General features: G+C 45.6%; 1 long non-coding RNA gene across 1 annotated transcript; it reads left to right on the forward strand.

Moving 5' to 3' along the window:
- Positions 1-4,969: 4,969 nt before the first annotated feature.
- Positions 4,970-7,952, forward strand: LOC135827346 (uncharacterized). The gene is made up of 2 exons (XR_010555401.1): positions 4,970-5,697; positions 7,424-7,952. It is a non-coding gene; the product is annotated as an uncharacterized LOC135827346 (long non-coding RNA).
- Positions 7,953-18,613: the final 10,661 nt, after the last annotated feature.

Raw genomic sequence — 18,613 nt, forward strand, 5'->3', positions numbered from 1 at the left:
CAAAAGAAAAAAACGGAAACGAAAATATCCTGAGAGTGGCCAACAAGTCCTGCAGTAAGTCACTTCAGAAACTTTCCGCTTTGATACACAATAAATAGTTACTGTTATTTTACCTTTCATTTTTGCACCCATGCCTAGTTCTGCCATTCATCACAATACTGTTAAATGTTCACTCAGACTACTTTTCACCAATGCATTTAGCTTAGGTAACAAGCTACCTGAGTTCCAGCACACACTGCGCCAGCATAATCCCGACATAGCAGTAGTGACGGAAACAAAGTTTGCCCCTGACACTGTTCCACCATCTGAGTCCACATTCCCTGGCTACACCACCTTCCGGCTGGATCGAACAGCACGCGGTGGCGGAGTGGCCGTATGGATCAGATCTCCACTCCCAGCCATGGTAATTGATGAGTTATATTCTCCACAGCACGAACTTATTTTGCTATCCATTCAATTGTCCCCAGGACAAAAGATAGTGTTGGGCGCTGCTAACAGGCCAGGTTCGACGGGGCCCAGTGACCTTATGCTCATTAACCATCTTGACGACATCCTTCCCTCTTCTCGTGCACTTGGTGCCAACCTCATACTTGCCGGTGATTTCAATGTGCATAACCGCAATTGGCTCCATAGGTCGAAGACCACACCTGCGGGGGAAGCCCTCGAAGACACATGCACAGCCCACTTTCTTACGCAGCATGTTCAGTGTCCTACTCGCGGGGATACCCCACTCGACATGGTGATGTCCACGTTGAACTATCCAGTGACCACGCAGATAATGCCCCCTATTGGTCGATCAGACGACACTGTAATTCTTTCGGACTTCACAGGTGTTCTTCCCTCCCATGAACCGGTGGTGCAACGAACTGTCTGGCGCTATGAAAAGTCAGACTGGACCCGCCTCCGATCCTTTTTCCGCCAGGTTGATTGGTCAACCGTCATTACTGCCAACCCAGAAACTTCGTGTCATCAGGTTACTGACACAATCACGAAAGCTGTTTCCCGGTTCGTTCCGTCCAAGACACTGACAGTAAAGTTAACGGATCCGAAATGGTGGACACCTGAGTGTGCAGCCGCAATGAAGGATAAGGACAAACGCTGGCGCACTTGGAGGAAACACCCTCACGACTTTGCTCTGAAACATGATTTTACCCGTTCTGCAAACAATGCTATCGCAGTCCTGACTAAATCTAAAGCTTCCAAAGAGAACAGCCTCAGACATAGCTTGTCGAATGGGTCCCTTAAGGAGAAGGAATGGTGGACGAAGCTAAAGTGCGCTTGTGGCGGGGGTCGGAACACTGGCATTCCCCTGCTTGTTGATAGTGAAGGTTGCGAGAGGGCCACAAGCTTTGAGAAATCGCAGGCTTTCGCACGGGTCTTTTCGAAGAAATGCAGTGTACCAGGCCGCGACCTTCGATTGATGTACCGGACACCGCATTCGCTGGTGCACCTGCACTAACGACAGTCCACTTTCGCCCCGATGCAGTCCACCGGCTTTTAGCTCGCCTGGATGCCTCAAAGGCGACTGGACCCGACGGTATTTCCGCTCCTGTCTTGAAGGAATTCGCCAGAGAACTTGCCAAGCCACTGTGTCAGCTCTTTGCCCTTTGCTTCCAGCACGGAGTCCAGCCACAAATGTGGAAGACTGCCACCGTGGTTCCAATCCAAAAGCGATCTTCGCGATCCGCCTTGAAGAATTATCGCCCACTTTCACTGCTGAGCAAAATCTCTAAGATCATGGAGAGAGTTATTAATCGTCAACTCATGAATCAGCTTGAGTGTTACAAACTCCTGACACCCCACCAGTTGGTGTCGCGAAGCGAGTTAGTTTAATTTTGCTATTAATTTTTACATGTTTTAGTTCTAAAGACTTTATCATGTTTCGGCACTGCAGCAATCTGTAGCTTTCTCTTAGTCTATACGGTAAATATTGTACTGTGGACTCTGTACGGCAAGTTCTGCCACATGCACAGTTTGTAGCCTCAGACCCTCTAGGTTTACATAGACATGTCAGAGCTCACTTTTTTCCCAACTGCTGCGTACTGCTCTCCCCAAACAATGAAGTGCGCGTGCTCCGTACGATGTTGCACTGCCACGTTCACTTATCGTATAAATTCTCTTTCAGTCCGAGCAAATAAATCAGTTATCAACTCATCTCCTAACTGTGCAATTGCGGGTTTGACACGTCAGTACTCGCCAACCACATGTCCCAGTCCATAGTTGGATGTGTTTCCTGGTAATGGCTACCATGGTTACTAACCTGATAAGGACTGTAAATTAGCGTCAGCTTGCTCTTCATGTCTTATATTGACGGAATGGAACAGATCGGTTGGACGTCAGGTATGGGACACTAGATTGTCGTTGATGATTCTAAACCACAGTCTTCGTTTGGGTGCGAGAGTGGCAGCCAACGGCCATGTTCTAACTGCAACTCTTCACTTGATCCTGGTAAACACTGACTGAACGCTGTACTCCAGCACCCACAGGTATTTCTACGGGTTAAAAACCTTTCAGCTTACGGCCCCAGTCTTGCCCATAGCGCTAATCAAGTGTTTGGCGATTTCTGTGGGGACTAGCGGTGTTATCTTAGGCAGGAAGCTGTGTGCACAGTGTGTGTGGTTGATGAAGGCAGGGGCTGGCAGTGCAGTGTTAGCGCAGAATGTGTGGCTTGTGTGGGCAGGAGGTTATGAGCAATGTGTGTGGATGTTGGAGGCAGGAGGCTATAGGCTAGAGCTAGCAGTGTGATAACAGTGGGCAGGGTGTTATGAGCAAGGTGTGTGAACGTGAATGGTTTGGACATGCCGAAACGGTTTATTTTTTTAAGCAATTGAAATACAGGCAAGTATGGTCAGCAAAGAGCACAACGGTGATGGTGATATAGTCAACGTAGAAATCCAACACTACTGGGATAATGCTGGTGTGCAGTAAGTGTTTAATAAACCAAACTAAAATCAGTCTTGAAAGAAACCTGTCGAAGAGAATATCAACACAATAAACATGTATGTATTCTGAAAAAGAACAGAACAAAGTGAAATGTACATGTACATGCACTGATTCAGATGTTGTCATGATCATGATTTGTGCAGTATCTGCGTGCAAGACTCTTACCTTCTGATATTCCGGTCAGATGAACCGTATGCTGTACTTCCGGTAGACTGCAACATCAACTAACGTAGATTAAACCGTTCTGATTCAGCATGGACACAAATGTGCAACAGGATGTGAGAGTCATCACGGCAATGGAATAGGATATCTTTATTATCGAACTTCCGCACAGACCACGTTGATTTCCAGTAAAAAGCATGGGAGAATGCTGTCTACATAGAAGGTGACTGGACAGTCATTCAGTCGATGTGAAAATTAACATTTAATCTTTAAAATTGCTATTGCTATCGACTTCTTATTCCTTTCCTTGCTAGCTCTGGTTGGCTATAAAAAACCCTGTGATCGTGACACAATGGTCATTGCCTGTCCCAGCCTTATACACAGTATTTCTTGGAATACAACTAAACAAAACTCTGTGGATCAGGCCATCCAGAATTAATTCTTTGTTTCGGGTCACTCGACCGACCGTCTTTTTTCACCCGACCGCAAAATGTTTTTTTATTTATTTATAGTGCATGCAAATGTACAGACTAGACTAGCTATGTACACACGCGACCCTAGTAATAATACTAGCAGTCCAGATATCGACCTCAGAAGCAGCCATGGCTAGACAAATGACAGGATGAAGCGCTTGGTGACGACGTTGTCTTCTATCTCCGATCCGCAATCGGTCCTGAAACAGCATCAGCTCCGCCACCTTGTCGCTATTTACAGAAGTTTTCAAGGTGAGACTGAGAGCTGCTCACAGGTCAGACTCGTTTGCCAGCGAGGCCAAGAGATCAGGTCCTGGAGGGGACCTGGATGACTGCGCTGGATTGTCTACACTACAGTCAGATTTGATCGACTGGCTAGATGGACAAAAGCTATTCGATGTACATGTACATGGACGTAACCAAAATAATAAATACAATAAAATAATAAAATAAACCCGACCGACCGACCCTGGTACGGATGAGTGAAGTGACCCGAAACAACAAATTGATTCTAGGTAGACTCATGGAAACTGTCCGGTATCACCACGAAGTATGTTTGCGACATCCACAACGTCAAATGCTGAAACTGTGAATTGATGACCAACCTATGTGAGTAAAGCCGGACAGTTTACAGCCCTGGTCTGGTCAATAGAGCTAAACGACTACACCTTTGTCGGTTTCTGACGCCTGATCATTGGGCACAGGGGTTCTCTTTTTGGTTTGTTTTGGTGACAAATCCTATGTCTACTATAGATATCCTGGGCGTAAGCCGATCCAAAGTGCACACAGTCAACTTCGCTAATGACGACTGCGGATATAACGACAATTCGCGAATAACGACAGAATTTCCAATGCCCAGAGCAAAGTACCATCCCATCGTAATACATATAATGAGACTTCGGGTACTGTTATAACAACACTTCGCAAATAAGAACACCTTTTTGATGCCCCGTCGGGTGTCGTTATAAGCGAAGTTGACTGTATTTGGGGCCCTGGGAGTGATAGGAATGCGGATGGGCGTACAGATGATCAAGTAAAGTGATGCAATCATAACTATTCCAGGGCGCTAGTTTTCCACCTTTGGCCGGATTTCACTAAGCGTGACTGTAGTTAGCGCTGTTGAGCTGTGCAAGCGTTTAGCAGCTTACTAGGGTACGAAATGTCTCAGGTACCCGTCTTCGGTTTTCTGGGCAACAACTGTACGTTTCGGCACTCAAATGTGCGAATCTCAGTTACAAACATGAGTGTAGGTCCAACGTTCATGTTTCAAATATTTTCTTCACCCGAGCCAACCCCAACACTAGGTCTCATGGTCCTGCCCTCATGTTTTTGACGTACTGAGATTAGCTGGAGAAGTACATATGTAGGACTCAGTATAGAGTCCATGCACTATATGATGTCCAGCACCCTATATAGAGTCCATTGGTCCAAAATCCACTATACAGAGTCCAGGAGTCCACTCAGTTTTGATCAGCTTCATCCTGCCGCGCAATCCCCTATAAGGAGTACACCTTTTCTACAAGTCCCCTATTCACGGTCCAGGAGTCCAGTTTATCCAGTCACGCCGTCCTGTGTGTTGTGCCCGAAAGAGAACAAACACCTTTTCAGTTTTGCTTGCCTCGTTGCAGCGCATTCCTTTCTTCACTTCAGCCATGGCTGCCAGTTCTGCTGTGCAGTTGCTGACAGTAATCTGTCTCGAGGTAACCAAGAAGGATAAGAAGACGTTCAAAGTCAAATCTGGAAAGCGTCTTGTGGTTCTCTGAAGACGTTTCATCAGTGCGCGGGATGAAAGCAGAAATTGCAGAACGAGAAAAGTTCAGCACAGTTCAAATCTGACGAGTCAGGTACACTGACACTCTCTTTCGTTCGACGCCACAAGGATCCCCTGTTTGGCTGGCCATTGCTTCCAATAAAACGCTTGAACGGTTTCATCAGAGCGAGGGATGAAAGCAGAAAGCGGAGAACGTGAAAAGTTCAGCACAGTTCCAATCTGACGAGTCAGATACACTGACACTCTCTTTCGTTCGACGCCACAAGGATACCCTGTTTGACTGGACAAGAGCTGCCTGTACCACCGTGTCAAAAGGCTGTCCAACTACATGGCAGGACGATGACTGAGGTAAGGAAGCTTTTACTCGTTTCGATTGGTCTGCTTTTCTGTCGTTATGCTTGAATTTTTTCCATTTTCAAGGATCGTATCGCGTTTGTTTGATGTTGCTTGAATGAATGCCCTAAAAGTAATCAACCACTTCGTAATAGTCCTCAAGGACTGCAAGGACTTTGCATCAATCGTATACGATCGTCCGGGTATCATCAATTATTATTTTATTTCATGAGGAATGTATTCTTATCCCTGTGATAATTATGTGAACTCCACGACACTGTTCCTCTACTAGGCTCTAGTATGATGTCAAATACAATGGGATCCACAAACGCAGTGCCAGTGTACTAGTAGTAGTAGGAGGATTATTTTCTTGTATGCCGATGACAAGAAAAAGCTTCTCAAGCTAATACATGTACTCGTATTCCATGAAGTAACCGTTTTGATGTCACAAACATGACATTGTGTCAGTGAAACTGCCTCGTGACAACAAATCATTGCATTTCCATCTTGGGGAAGACTGACTGACTGCAACGCTATACAGATTGTTTAAATCATCTCATTTCAATTTACAGTAAAACCTGTAACTAAAGACCACCGTGACTAGCGACCAGCCTGGTACTACCGATCACTTGGCCAGGCACGGACGGTCTCACATTAAAAATGCACTGTGACTAGCGACTACCTGCTGAACGCGACCAGCGACCGCCTTTTCTTGTCCCAAAGACGATTTTTGACCCGTAACTAGCGACCGCGATGTAGGAAATCAAATGTTGCTCGAAGCTCCTTCTTGAAATTTTGCTGATTTTTCCATGGTCCTGAAAGGAATCTTTCGGTACTACAGCTGAAAAAATGAACGCAGGCCAGGTGGAGTCGGCATGGACTGCACTACACCTGTCAGAATTTCAAGCGCTGTCAAGAATAAACATGATAGTCTTTGAGAGCGCATCGAAAGCCCTCTCTGCTCGATGTTACTACTCGGAGGAGAAACGAAGACTGAGCGGCTCTGTCACCCCAGTCATACAAATGAATCGACGATGGCGTCAAGGAATCCAGAAACAAAAGCAGCACCGCAAGGTCCTGATGCTGGAGGATCGCGTTCGAACAATCGAGAAGTCACAACAAGGATAGTCGGTACGATTGATCGGAAAAACAAATTTGAAGCCCAGTGCAAAACGAAACTTCCACAGGGAATGTGTTGACTCCTGGCTTCAGATGTAGCAGCTGAATTTGATGTCTGCAAAAAATGTAAACTTCTCTCTCTCTTTTTTGTCTCTCTCCATCTCTCTGTCTTTCTCTCCAAGTGTTGTTTGACCTGAAATAAGAATGGCATTGCGCAAGTCCTGGGGGAATTGTACTAGCTGCATTTTGATATGCATATCATATACTGGGATCCATATATGGTCGCATGGTGCAAACCTCTAACTAAAGACCACCTGCTACTAAAGACCGCTTTTGCTGGCACCAAGGGGTGGTCGTTAGTCACAGGTTTTACTGTACTTTCAGTGAAGTGAAACGCTGTGTACACTACATGTATGGTGGTGTGTCTGTGCGTCTTGAGTGTGCACAAACGATCTTATTCCTCGTATTACTAATAGATTATTGTCCCCACCAACACCTGTTCACAGGTCTTTGTGTGGATGGATTTTCATTGAGCATCACATTCGTTGAGAACTTGGTAGTTGTGTGCTCCCATGCATCATTACGGTAATAAGCGTATCCTTGTGCTATCTATTTGTTGCAGGTGTGCTGATCTTCAGAAGCTTGCGGAACTGAGTGCTGCTAAACACTTGCATGGCCATGAGCAGTGGTGAAGCTTGCTATTGCACTCTCAGCATGTGCTAGTATTATGCTGACTACTGCACTATGTTACTCTCTTACACTACTACATGTATGTAAACGCGCGTGCATCCGCCCACGTATGCATTCGTTTCGTATAATTATTTGTTATCTCTCTTGACTTTACGTGTAAATGGGTGGACGTTTGCATGGCTGTTGGAGTTGTGTGTGTATTGTGTCTCTACTCTTTTCTTGGTGTTTTCTTGGCGTTGTATAAGTTTGTGTGTGTGTGCGCGCGCGCGCGCACAATAATTTGAAAACAAATAATTAATCCTTGGCTCTCCATTATTCTCTTTCGATTCTTGGTTTTTTCTAGGTATTTTCTTGGCGTTGTGTGGGTGTGTGCATGTGTGTGTGTGTGCGTGCACAATAATTTGGCAACACTACATGATTGAGAAACTGTAATTTGCAGCGTCTGCGAAGAGACCACTTGATTTGAGGATGGTGTTTGTAGGGTTTTTCATGTAATGAAGTGGCTGCAGTGGCGCCTCAATACTTATTTTTTATCTTGAGAAGTGAATGATGTAAAGGATTAAAGGGAGAGGCCGTTTTCTGGTTAATATTCACTGCTTACAGCAGATCCTATGTCTAATTTCGAACTCTGGATAGGGGATGCCTAATTGGATGGACTTTATACAGGGAGTGTTGTCCACATTAAGACTCCTTATAGTTGATTTCAAAGTTTGGACTCCATACAGTTGATTTTGGACCAATGGACTCTACTGTATAGCAGGAAATTTTCGGACGGAATTTATTTTCGTACGATTTCGTACACTGCCTCTTTTGTACTAAAATTAATTCCTTGCTAAAATTTGTTCCTGTGAAGTTATGTACACTATACATGCGTACCGCATGAGAACACGTGCATTTAGCATGTAGCACTGTACGAAAATAAAATCCGTACGAAAGGTCGAAATTCGGCTTTATCCGAAAATATTTCCGTCCGAAAATTTCCTGCTATACAGTATATAGGGGTGAAGCCAATTGGCTGGACTCTATACAGGGAGTGATGTCCATCTAAACTTTGAGCTCACAGTTGATTCCAAGTTTGGACTCTGTACAGTGGATTTTGGACCAATGGACTCTATATAGGGGTTGGACATCATATAGGGGCTGGACGCTCTACTGAGTCCAACACATATCTAATAGAATACTTCTCCAGTGAATGGGTGTGACGGTTAATGGCTGCTCTTTGGATGGCATTGCTCATTCGTGAAACTGCACGAATCATCACAGTGTTGGTACAGGTCATGATTCTTCTACTTTCACAGTGGATATGTGTAGCTAGATTGATGGGAGGAGGGGGACGGGTGGCGGGGGGGGGGGAGGGGTGTGTGGGGGGGGGGCGGGGGGGGGGCAATATCGCTTCTAAACCGGATCAATTTACAAAAGGCTACAAGCACGAGTCGTTCAACCCTGCAGTACAACTGCATTTTACATCGATGCCGAGAACATGGAAACGTTCATGCTACACTTTGCACAACGTCACTGTGTGTGTGTCTGGTGGTCGCCTAAGACAAGCTGAAGCCGTCACAACATTCTCAGCCAGTGCAACCAGCATGATTTGTATTGGGTAATGCCAAGGAACTACATCAGAAACTGGAAAACATTCTGAAAGGTGAAAACGTTTTGAAAACACTAGCAAATCCAACCCAAGCAAGTGTGTTCAGGGAAAGAGAGTAACGGTGGTAGTGGTGAAATCAACCAAGAAATCACTACCGTCATAATACTTGTGTGCAAGAAGTGTATAAATTATACTAAAATCAACCATGGTGGAGGAGATAGCAATCCTAAATAAAAACTAACTAAATGAAACTTGTGAAATACGATATTAACACAATATGTATTTTCTGGATAGACAAGATCAGATCACAGTGAAATACACCCACTGATGCAGATGGTGTCATTATCATGGCTTGGGCAGCATATATGAGTGAGACTCGAGCTTGGTATACCGGTCAGATTCATTGAGTTCGCTATTGCTATTCGCAATAGGGTAGCTTGGATCATACTGTGGAGAGTTAGAATAAGTATAGAATAAACACCGATGTCGTAGTGTTTATGGGAATACAAACACTGCTATAAAAACCGAGGCGTAGCCGAGGTTTTTTATAGACAGTATTTATATTCCCATAAACACAAGACAGAGGTATGGGGAGCAAACCCTTTCTTACAAATTATCGCCGAAGTCGCAACCACTACTTCGTACTGTTGTGCCCAGCGCGGGCTTGCGACTAGTTGATTTGGATGTGACAGCGTTGCGAATGACCGAGGGTCCTCGACGTCTGTCTCACCGTCCAGGAGCGACACTGACTCACGCTGCTATCTGGTGTTCACGAGGTGTTTGTCGCGCTGGAAACGGAGCGTCTCTGTAAGTTTGTATCCCTGGTGATGTTTGTGCCTGGAGAGCACTATATAAGTGGTGCTCTTCAGGCACTATCTTCCTCAGCCTACTCAAGCTCAACTGATGAGGGGTGAATTCCCCGAAACACTGTGTATTGAGCAGGGAGTGGTGCTTTCTTGCAGGTTTGCCGAGTCGAAGGTTCGATGGACTTCTCGTGTGCTCTGGATGGCAGTCGTGAGTCAGTCAAGTGTCAAGTAAAGTCGGCGGAATAGCGCGAGCTCCGGTATGGGGAGCAAACCCTTTCAAACAAGACAGAGGTGTTTATTCTATTTATACCTAGTTTCGTTTTTGGCCTGAAATACTGGTCCGAAATAGCTACTTTAGTATCCCAGTATACTATAGTATACTATTATGTGTAGGTAGCATTGCGTGTTCCAGACCTAATACCTATCTTTCAAGCAACATCTGCATCAACACCCTGGTGGCTGGGTGGTCAAGATAGGTGCTTGGGAATCTTATGGTTGCAGGTTCGATTCCTGCTGAAACTTCTTTCTTCTCTTCAATTTTTTTCTTCAATTGGAGAGAAAATTTCTAAGTCCCTTGAAAGTTGAAAAGTTACAACCTCTAAGTGGGTAATATAGCAAAGTATATACCCCAAGTTAAAGTGGTGAATATGTATAGATTATAGACCGGTTAGGAGGTCTATACAGGATATATAGACCGAGTAAAAGACCGAGGTCCCCCGAGGTTTTTTACGAGGTCTATATATCCTGTATAGACCAACTATGAGGTCTATAATCTATTTATCGTGTTCTCCACGCAATAGTTTCTCTTCATATACGACATATCCTTGTACTTCTAGTATTATACTATAGCATATACCGCATTGTACGGCATTGCAGGATCAAGGTCATTGTTTAAACTAGGTTCAGCATCGGTAGCACAGTGGCTGGGTGGTAAGGAATAGTGACTGAGATTCACATGGCTGTGAGTTCAAATCCCGTCTTGTGTATTTCTGCTTTCTTCAAAAATTTCTTTTTCTAAGTTGGAGAGAAAATTTCTAAGTCCAAGAAGTTCTAAGGAGTCAAATATAAGTAGTCAAATATATCGTGTATTTGACTATTAAAGCAGTCAAATACGCGATATATTTGACCGCTTAGGTATCAGGGAAATTAGTGGGGTCAAATATTAGAGAGGTTCTGCTACACGGAACTACGTACCAAATTCCGTGTCAACTGCAGTGCAGTTTGACACGGATTTTTCCTACGTTGCACCGGTTCTGCTGTACGTAGCATGCACGAAGCATGCACGAACACCCCGCCACATGTACTCTGTACGCTCACTTTTCACACGGAGTCCAGTCCGTGTGAAGCGAGCTTCACACGGAAAACGGTATGAAAAAATCCGTATCAAACTAAATCCCGTACCGCGGCGAAGTTTCCATACGTACTTTGGCACGTTATACCGTGTGGCAGAACCTCACTACTAAGAAGGCGATAAGGAGATTTAACACTCTTTTATATCGACCTCCACTAATTCTCGTGATCCTTGACTGGTCCTATATTACCCATATCGCCGCAATATTGACCGCTTATATCGACCGCTTATATCGACCGCTTGTATCGACCACTTAGGCATTGTAATCTTTCGACTTTGGAGGGACTTAGAATTTTTCTCTCCACTTATAAAAGAAAAATTGAAAGAAAGAAGACAAAGGAAGAGAACAAGCAGGATTCGAACTCACAACAGTATGAACCTCAAGCAACCCCTTATACCACCCAGCCACTGTGCTGCAGATGCTGAACCCTGTTGTTCTTACAGTCTTGTACCCAAAATAGGCAACATCCTATGTGCTATACTAAAAAGGTTACAATAGCTCCTAATTGTTCAAATTTTGGGGTTATGGCAAAGGAATCGTGATAAATAGGATATTGACCTCGACTTTGGTCTATATGGGAAATATAGACCTCCTCTTGGTCAATATCCTATACATCGTCACCAGTTATAGATCACAGGAATTAGTGGGGGTTAACATGAGCTGGGTATAAGGAAAGACAACAATGCGTAACGTGGGGCGATCCCTGTTATAGAAGAGATTGTCTGGAATATACAAGCATCCAACAGGCCACGTTGAATACCAGTTAACATAATAACTGTTGTATGAACTACATATAGCACGTAACCCGAATGAATGGTCAATTGGCAAGAAAAAGTGAAAATGGGACGACATGTTGAGAAGGAATCTGAGGACAGCTATAACCACTGGTATACAGATTTGACAGAAGTCGATTTTGATTTGAAACATGTCAAACCTCCTAAACTTTGGTAATGGATGTGTAAATTCTACAAAACTCGCTATTCCTAGGAAGAAAACGAGGCATAGGTTCCGCTGCAGTAAACTCAAATCCAAAGGGCTTGTCTTGTGATGACAGCAAAAATCTACGTTAGGCAGACCAGACCAGACATCATTAGTCCAATTCAATGATACAGTCTCACTCATTAGCTGAGCACCTTCAAGCTTGTATAGCATGCGTCTTTTGTTAGGAAAAAGTTCTGAATTTGCACGTCGCAGCCAGTTCACTATGGATGCTTGGTACAGCTGACTGGGTGTGAAGCTCTTCGTCAAACCCCCGCGCGCGTTAAGGTCATAGGACCTAGAGATATCCCGAAAACCATCATTATAGCCTCGTCTCCATGGTAACCATTGTCATGCATTCCTCAGGACGGTTTATCATTGTTAACGTTGCCGACTGTCCTCAACGGGGTACGTAATCAAGCTTCAATGCGCGCAGTAACCTCTTGAACGTCTCACAAAACGGTAAGTCTGTCTTGAATGCTCTACACTTGAACGTCACTTCAACGAAACTTTCAAGTGGTTCACAATCCTTCCTTGGTTTCCAAGAAATGGGTGTACAATTTTTCCAAACTACGGTTAGATTGGGTGTCTGGTACTTGTTACTGACCTGAGAAGGACAGTAGAACAAATCAACCGTCTTTACCATGTCTGCTGTAGACGGAATGGAATAGATCGGCTGGACTTCAGCTACTGACACTAAATTGCTGTCGTTGATTCCAAACGTCGGCCTTCTTTCGTTCGGGTGCGGTAATTGCAGCCAATGAGTCAGTTCTAACTGCACGTCTTCACTTGCTCCTATTCAACAGTGAATGAACGCTGTGCTCCAAGACGCACCGGTATATCTACGTGTGAGAAACATGACAGATTTCCGCCCTAGGCTTCTCCATAGCGCTAGTACCGGTTTAGGCGATATCTGACTCCTATCCATGGGGATAGTGTTGGTGTGTGTGTGTGAGGGGGGGGGGGGGGTGTTGTTTTAGCGATACTGCTAATAACCACGAGATGCGACACAAATGGGGTATTGGCGTCCTGGGAGTGGTGCTAATTTTATAATTTTTTATTGTTTTAGGAATGAACTCCTTGAGCCTCTTGTACGGGCAAAGTAACACATTATTGTGAAGCATCAACACCATTACATAAAACATGGTACTCATTCGGCTGAACTTAAAGATGTACCAGTAAAGTGATTCAATTGTTACTGGTCCAGGGCACTAGTTTTGCACCTTTGGTCGGATTTCAGTGAGCGTACCTGTAGTTAGCGCTATTATTATTATTATTATTATTATTTCACAATCACGATGACATAGTGCCAATAAGCATGTGATGCGGGCGATTTTAACCAGCCATGGTGGGGACAACTGAGAAAAAGAAGGAGAAGAAAAAGAGAAAAGAAAACAAAACAAAAGGAGTACTATAGGAACCTGGAGAGAGCAGTATGAAGATTAGGCTAGCAATGGAAAACAACGAATTCAATTCAATTCAACTTAGGCGCGGGCAGAATGGAACAAAATGCAGCGAAGGTGTCACGAGACTTTACCTCCTGCGGAAGCCGAGACCAATGAGAATAGGACTTGAACAGAGGGGATTTTAAAAGGATCGATGACCTGGCAAGTGGGAAATGGAGAGAACATCTAGTACGCGAGCTATTATTGAACCAGCTTAAATGCGCAAGTGCATGAGGAGGAGCAAGTTGAAGCTTAATACGGTGAATGAATTTGCATGCCGAGTGGGGAAAGCGTTCTGAGAGAGGGGAAGAGGAAGCCAAAATGTATAGCGTCTGAGAGGAGGTCAGAGGGGGCATGCGAAATATTAATCGAAGTAATTTACGGTGGGTGACTTCTAACCGATGCATAAGAGCGGAGGATAGACCGGAGGACCAAACGAGAGAGCAGTAATCAAACAAAGGAAGAACATAAGAGTGATAAATTTGTATTCGACAACCATGGTGTAGATGGGAGATGTGAGGAGGAATGCAGCCTATCGCGGAGCAAACTCGCTTTTCAATATAGGTTACGTGCGAATCCCAGGACAAGTGTTCATCAAGAAATATACCAAGGTGTTTGTGATTTTTAACAATGTTGATAGCAATGGGATCATCAGGGAAAGTAAAAAGCCGAGTCGTAAGGAGGGTGAGGTCACTGGAGGGTCGTGGGGGGATACAAAGGATTGCCGTTTTCGACACATTGGGGCGGAGTTTCCACTTCGACATCCAGCGCACAACTTGATTAATGTGATACTGTAGCGAGTCGCAGGCTTGCAATAAGCCTGGCTCGGTTATATGGAGCGCTGTATCGTCCGCGTAGAGTGAGGTATGATCCAAACCTGCCAAATCATTTACGTATACGATGAACAATAGAGGCCCCAAGATAGAGCCCTGGGGCACTCCAGAGTGGACTGTTAGAGGGGCGGACAGGGCATGTCCCATTCGGACACTCTGTCGACGTTCAGTGAGATAGCTGGTGAGCCACTGCAGACACGTCCCGGCTACGCCAAACGCTGCTAACTTATGGAGGAGACCCCTTGTCCATACAGTGTCAAATGCTTTGCTGAGGTCGAAAAAACATAGGAGGCTAAATTGCTTCTGATCCTTGCATTCATATAGCTTCTGCACAAGCCTCAGCAACTGCCAGGCGGTCGAATCGCCTCGCCGAAATCCAGACTGTGACGGGTCAAGGACCGGGTTCACATGTTGGTATAAGTGGCCAAATGCCACACGTTCACAGAGCTTTGAAATGGTGGAAAGGAGTGAAATCGGCCGGTAATTGGATGCAGACAGTTTACTGCCTTTATTCTTGTAAATAGGCACAACCACAGCTGCCTTCCAGACATCAGGGAAGATTCCGGTGGCGAAGGACTGGTTGAAAACTAGGCTGAGAGGGATAGCTATACTAGGAGACAGGGGTTTTAGCAGTTCATGGGATATGCCATCTGCACCTGCCGCCTTCTTGGGCTTTAGGCGACGGATGTGTTGGGCAATGGCGGTGGGAGTTGTGCTAAAAGAGGGTAGTGCTGGGAGCCCGTGGTGTGGAATACCAGGGAGAGACCATGCAGGATCATCCGGTGTTCCAAAGCTGATGAATTGGCGATTCAGAGCATTGGCAATCTGGGTAGGGTCGTTGTGTACTGTGTTATTTTCATGGAGTTCAGTGATGATAGGGTTTCCAACAGGGGTCGGCGAACGAAGCTGCTTAACAAACTTGAACAAACTAGGGGTGGATGCAATAATGGATGAGGGGTTAGTGCTAATGGAGGACACATACTGGCGGTGAGCCTCTCTAGATAGGATTCGTGCTCTGTTACGTTCGCACTTGTAATGCTCGTGATTGCTAGGGGTAGGATACTTGCGATACAAGCTGTACGAGTCTCGCTTCCTCTTCAGCTGAGCTTTAACAGCACGTGTCAGCCACGGGGGACTTGGTGTACGTCGTCTAGGGGCTGAAGAGCGCGACCGGGTGGGTAGGAAAGCGGAGCATAGACTATGAAGGATGTCATAAAATGCTGGAGCAGTACGGTTTGGATCTCCAAGCTTCAACTGGAGAGCAGCATGCCAGTTCAAATTAGCAATGGATTCATTTAGAGCAACTAGGTGAGTGGGAAGAATGGAGGAGATGTCAAACTGACTGAAGTCAGGTATCTGGAAGGAATGGGAGGGCAGTGTAGTGTTGGGTGCAGGTGGTGATGCGGTACATGTCGGGATGCACAAACGGCCGAGAACAATTGAGTGGTCCGACTGACCGAGAGGGGCTGAGGGGCGCGGATCGCAGATGCTGGCTGCAGTGTCAGTGATCATCAGGTCCAAAGCAGCCTCATTGCCTTTGTGGGAGCGGTGGGTCGAGAATGTGACGTGTTGCTGCAAGGCAAACATGTCAAGAAGACATGAAAGGTGGTGGCCTGCAGTGTCTGTTGTTGTTCCATACCAGGTGGAACATTTAGCATTGAAATCTCCCATGATGAGGACTGGCGAGCCAGGGGTCCGTATTTTAGTCAAGCAGCTTTGAAACGAGGCGTAAAAGTTATCTATCACCGACGGGTCGGTGGACGGTGGGCGGTAGACAGCCGCAATTTGGATGGGCTGCTGGCGCGTGGGGCAAGCAGAGGTTCCAGTGGATGGCGATATCTCTACCCAGGTAGCTTCGAATTGCGGAAGATGTAGGTCTGTACGGTGGGTAATAGGACCAAATGCACTTGATTTTACTAAGATAGCAACACCGCCATAGGCCAGGAAGTCGTTGGTGTTAATTTTATTCTCGGAGGTGGGTCGATCCCTTCGAAAACATTCATAGCCTGGGAAGGAGAGGGAAATTTGTGGACACAACCAGGTTTCAGTTATGCAAACAACAAGGGGACAGCTGGTCGTGAGAAAGTCGGATAGCTCAGCAGATTTGTTTCTAAGGGAACGTGCATTGATACAGGCTACGGGAAAGGAGGCTAGGGGCGTTGAAGGATAGAAGGGTGTTGCGTTAGGGTCAAGTTGAGGTGTTGGTTTACTCATTGTTCAGATTCAGCCTGGTCAGTGTGGAACCTCCATTTCCGGATACTAATTTTGTCAGGCCAGAAACCAGGCCCTTGGATCTTGTCTACACAGTTCTCTCCCACAACCAGGTGGGCATAAGCTGTACCAAAGTACCGTGATTCTGAGATTGAGCAGTGAAAAACTTCGACATCTTTCTTTTTACACCACAGTTCAATTGAGGCAGCATCGCATCCAAGGTCTACATTGCCAAGGTAGAAAGCCGTGCGCTTCACCCGCTCCACGCCCTGAAGGTCAGTGCGTTTGGTACGGGCTGGCTCTTTTGTGAACTGGCTTGTGATAGTGCGTTTCAGTGGACTACCGGTAGTGTTGGTGTCGGCTTGTGCAGGGCGGCGGCGGTGTGGGTTTTGCCACCCATTGTCGCTTGTGCTTGTATCTTGCGTTTGAGGTTTGGCGGGCAGGTCAGGTCTGGCCGTTGGGGTACTACTTCTTGTAGTAGTACGTGTACTACCGTCCGTGCTGGTGTGTGTGCCTGTTGGTGAGGCAGCTTTCCTTGCAGTGCTACTGTACAATTTCTCTTGGTCAGTGCAAGCTGGGGACGCTACGGGTACGGGATTTGTGGACTGCATTCTCTCTTCTACTCCCTTCAGTTGAGCAACTTCTACTTGCAAGGAGACAATGGCGTCTGTCTTGCTCGTTCAAAGACATTCTATTTCTGAAGCCATACCTTTTATAGTCTCGTTAAGGAGCTGAAAAGTGGAGAGCAGGTCGCTTACCATTTGGTCTGGTGACTTCCGTATTCCTAGTCCTTCCTTGCGAAGGGCAACAACCAAGTCTTGTCGGCCCATAGTCTCCGGGTTGGTCAGTCCTGTAGCTCGGGCAACTGTGAGCAGCTCCTCGTATGTCAGCAGAGCTAAGTCCATATCTTCGTTAGTCGCCATATTATTGAGTCATACATCAACACTAGAACAAATCAGTGTAGGTGCGGTCCTGCCGAAGGCAGCTACACCGGCGAAACAAACTCGACCGCGGAGCGCAAAAACTTGCATCCGCACTCTAGATATACACGTACAAAAAAACTATATTATATTATTCTCGCAAAATTTTACACAGCGGAAATTTGTTTACCACTTACATATAAAATGTAGATGTACTGGTTAATGATATTCAGCACCACTTCAGTTACAAACATGATAGTACGTCCAACTTCCATGTTTCAAACATTTTCTTCACGTCGACTCTGGGTCTGACCTACAGGTGAAGATTCTTGCAATTTTTCTAATGACTCAGTCAAGAGTTTTGACAGGCAAAGAGCAGCCAGACTCATTCCTTGACGTGACGGACTGTACTATTGTTGTTGTTGTTTTCTTTATTTGAATTCGCTAAAACCAAACGGACAGAACTGTCCAGTGACAAGGGAGCGAATGAACTATTACGACTTATCATCCAGCTACTGTCATGACGTCACTAGAACACGATCACTACTGTACTCCACGAAGCCATAAAACACAATCATGTACAGGATACTGACATGTACAAGACACTGACATGTACAATCATGTACATGTGTTGTACACGTAGACTTCCTACGCCGCACAGCTACTGCTCATGATACGGATTGACTGGCTGAACATGCAACACAACTCGCAAGTGCACATCTACAGTTCATGATACCCGGGTATTCACACTGACTGACCTGCTGAGAGTTTGCCAGTCTTGTGCATAGTGTAGACTTGGAACACTACAAGTTAACAGTTGACCTTCTTGCTGGTAGTGATAACACGAAACCGCACTGTCGCAAATTGTCACTCGATGAATTGATCACTTGGAAATGTCTCGAACAGATAATGTGATGCACCTAACTATCCGGATACCAAAGTGGACACTGGCCGGGATTACATGTACTTCAGTATGGCGAAAATAG

This window comes from Sycon ciliatum, chromosome 11 (genome assembly GCF_964019385.1).
Source record: "Sycon ciliatum chromosome 11, ocSycCili1.1, whole genome shotgun sequence".
In the NCBI taxonomy this organism is placed as follows: Eukaryota; Metazoa; Porifera; class Calcarea; order Leucosolenida; family Sycettidae; genus Sycon; species Sycon ciliatum.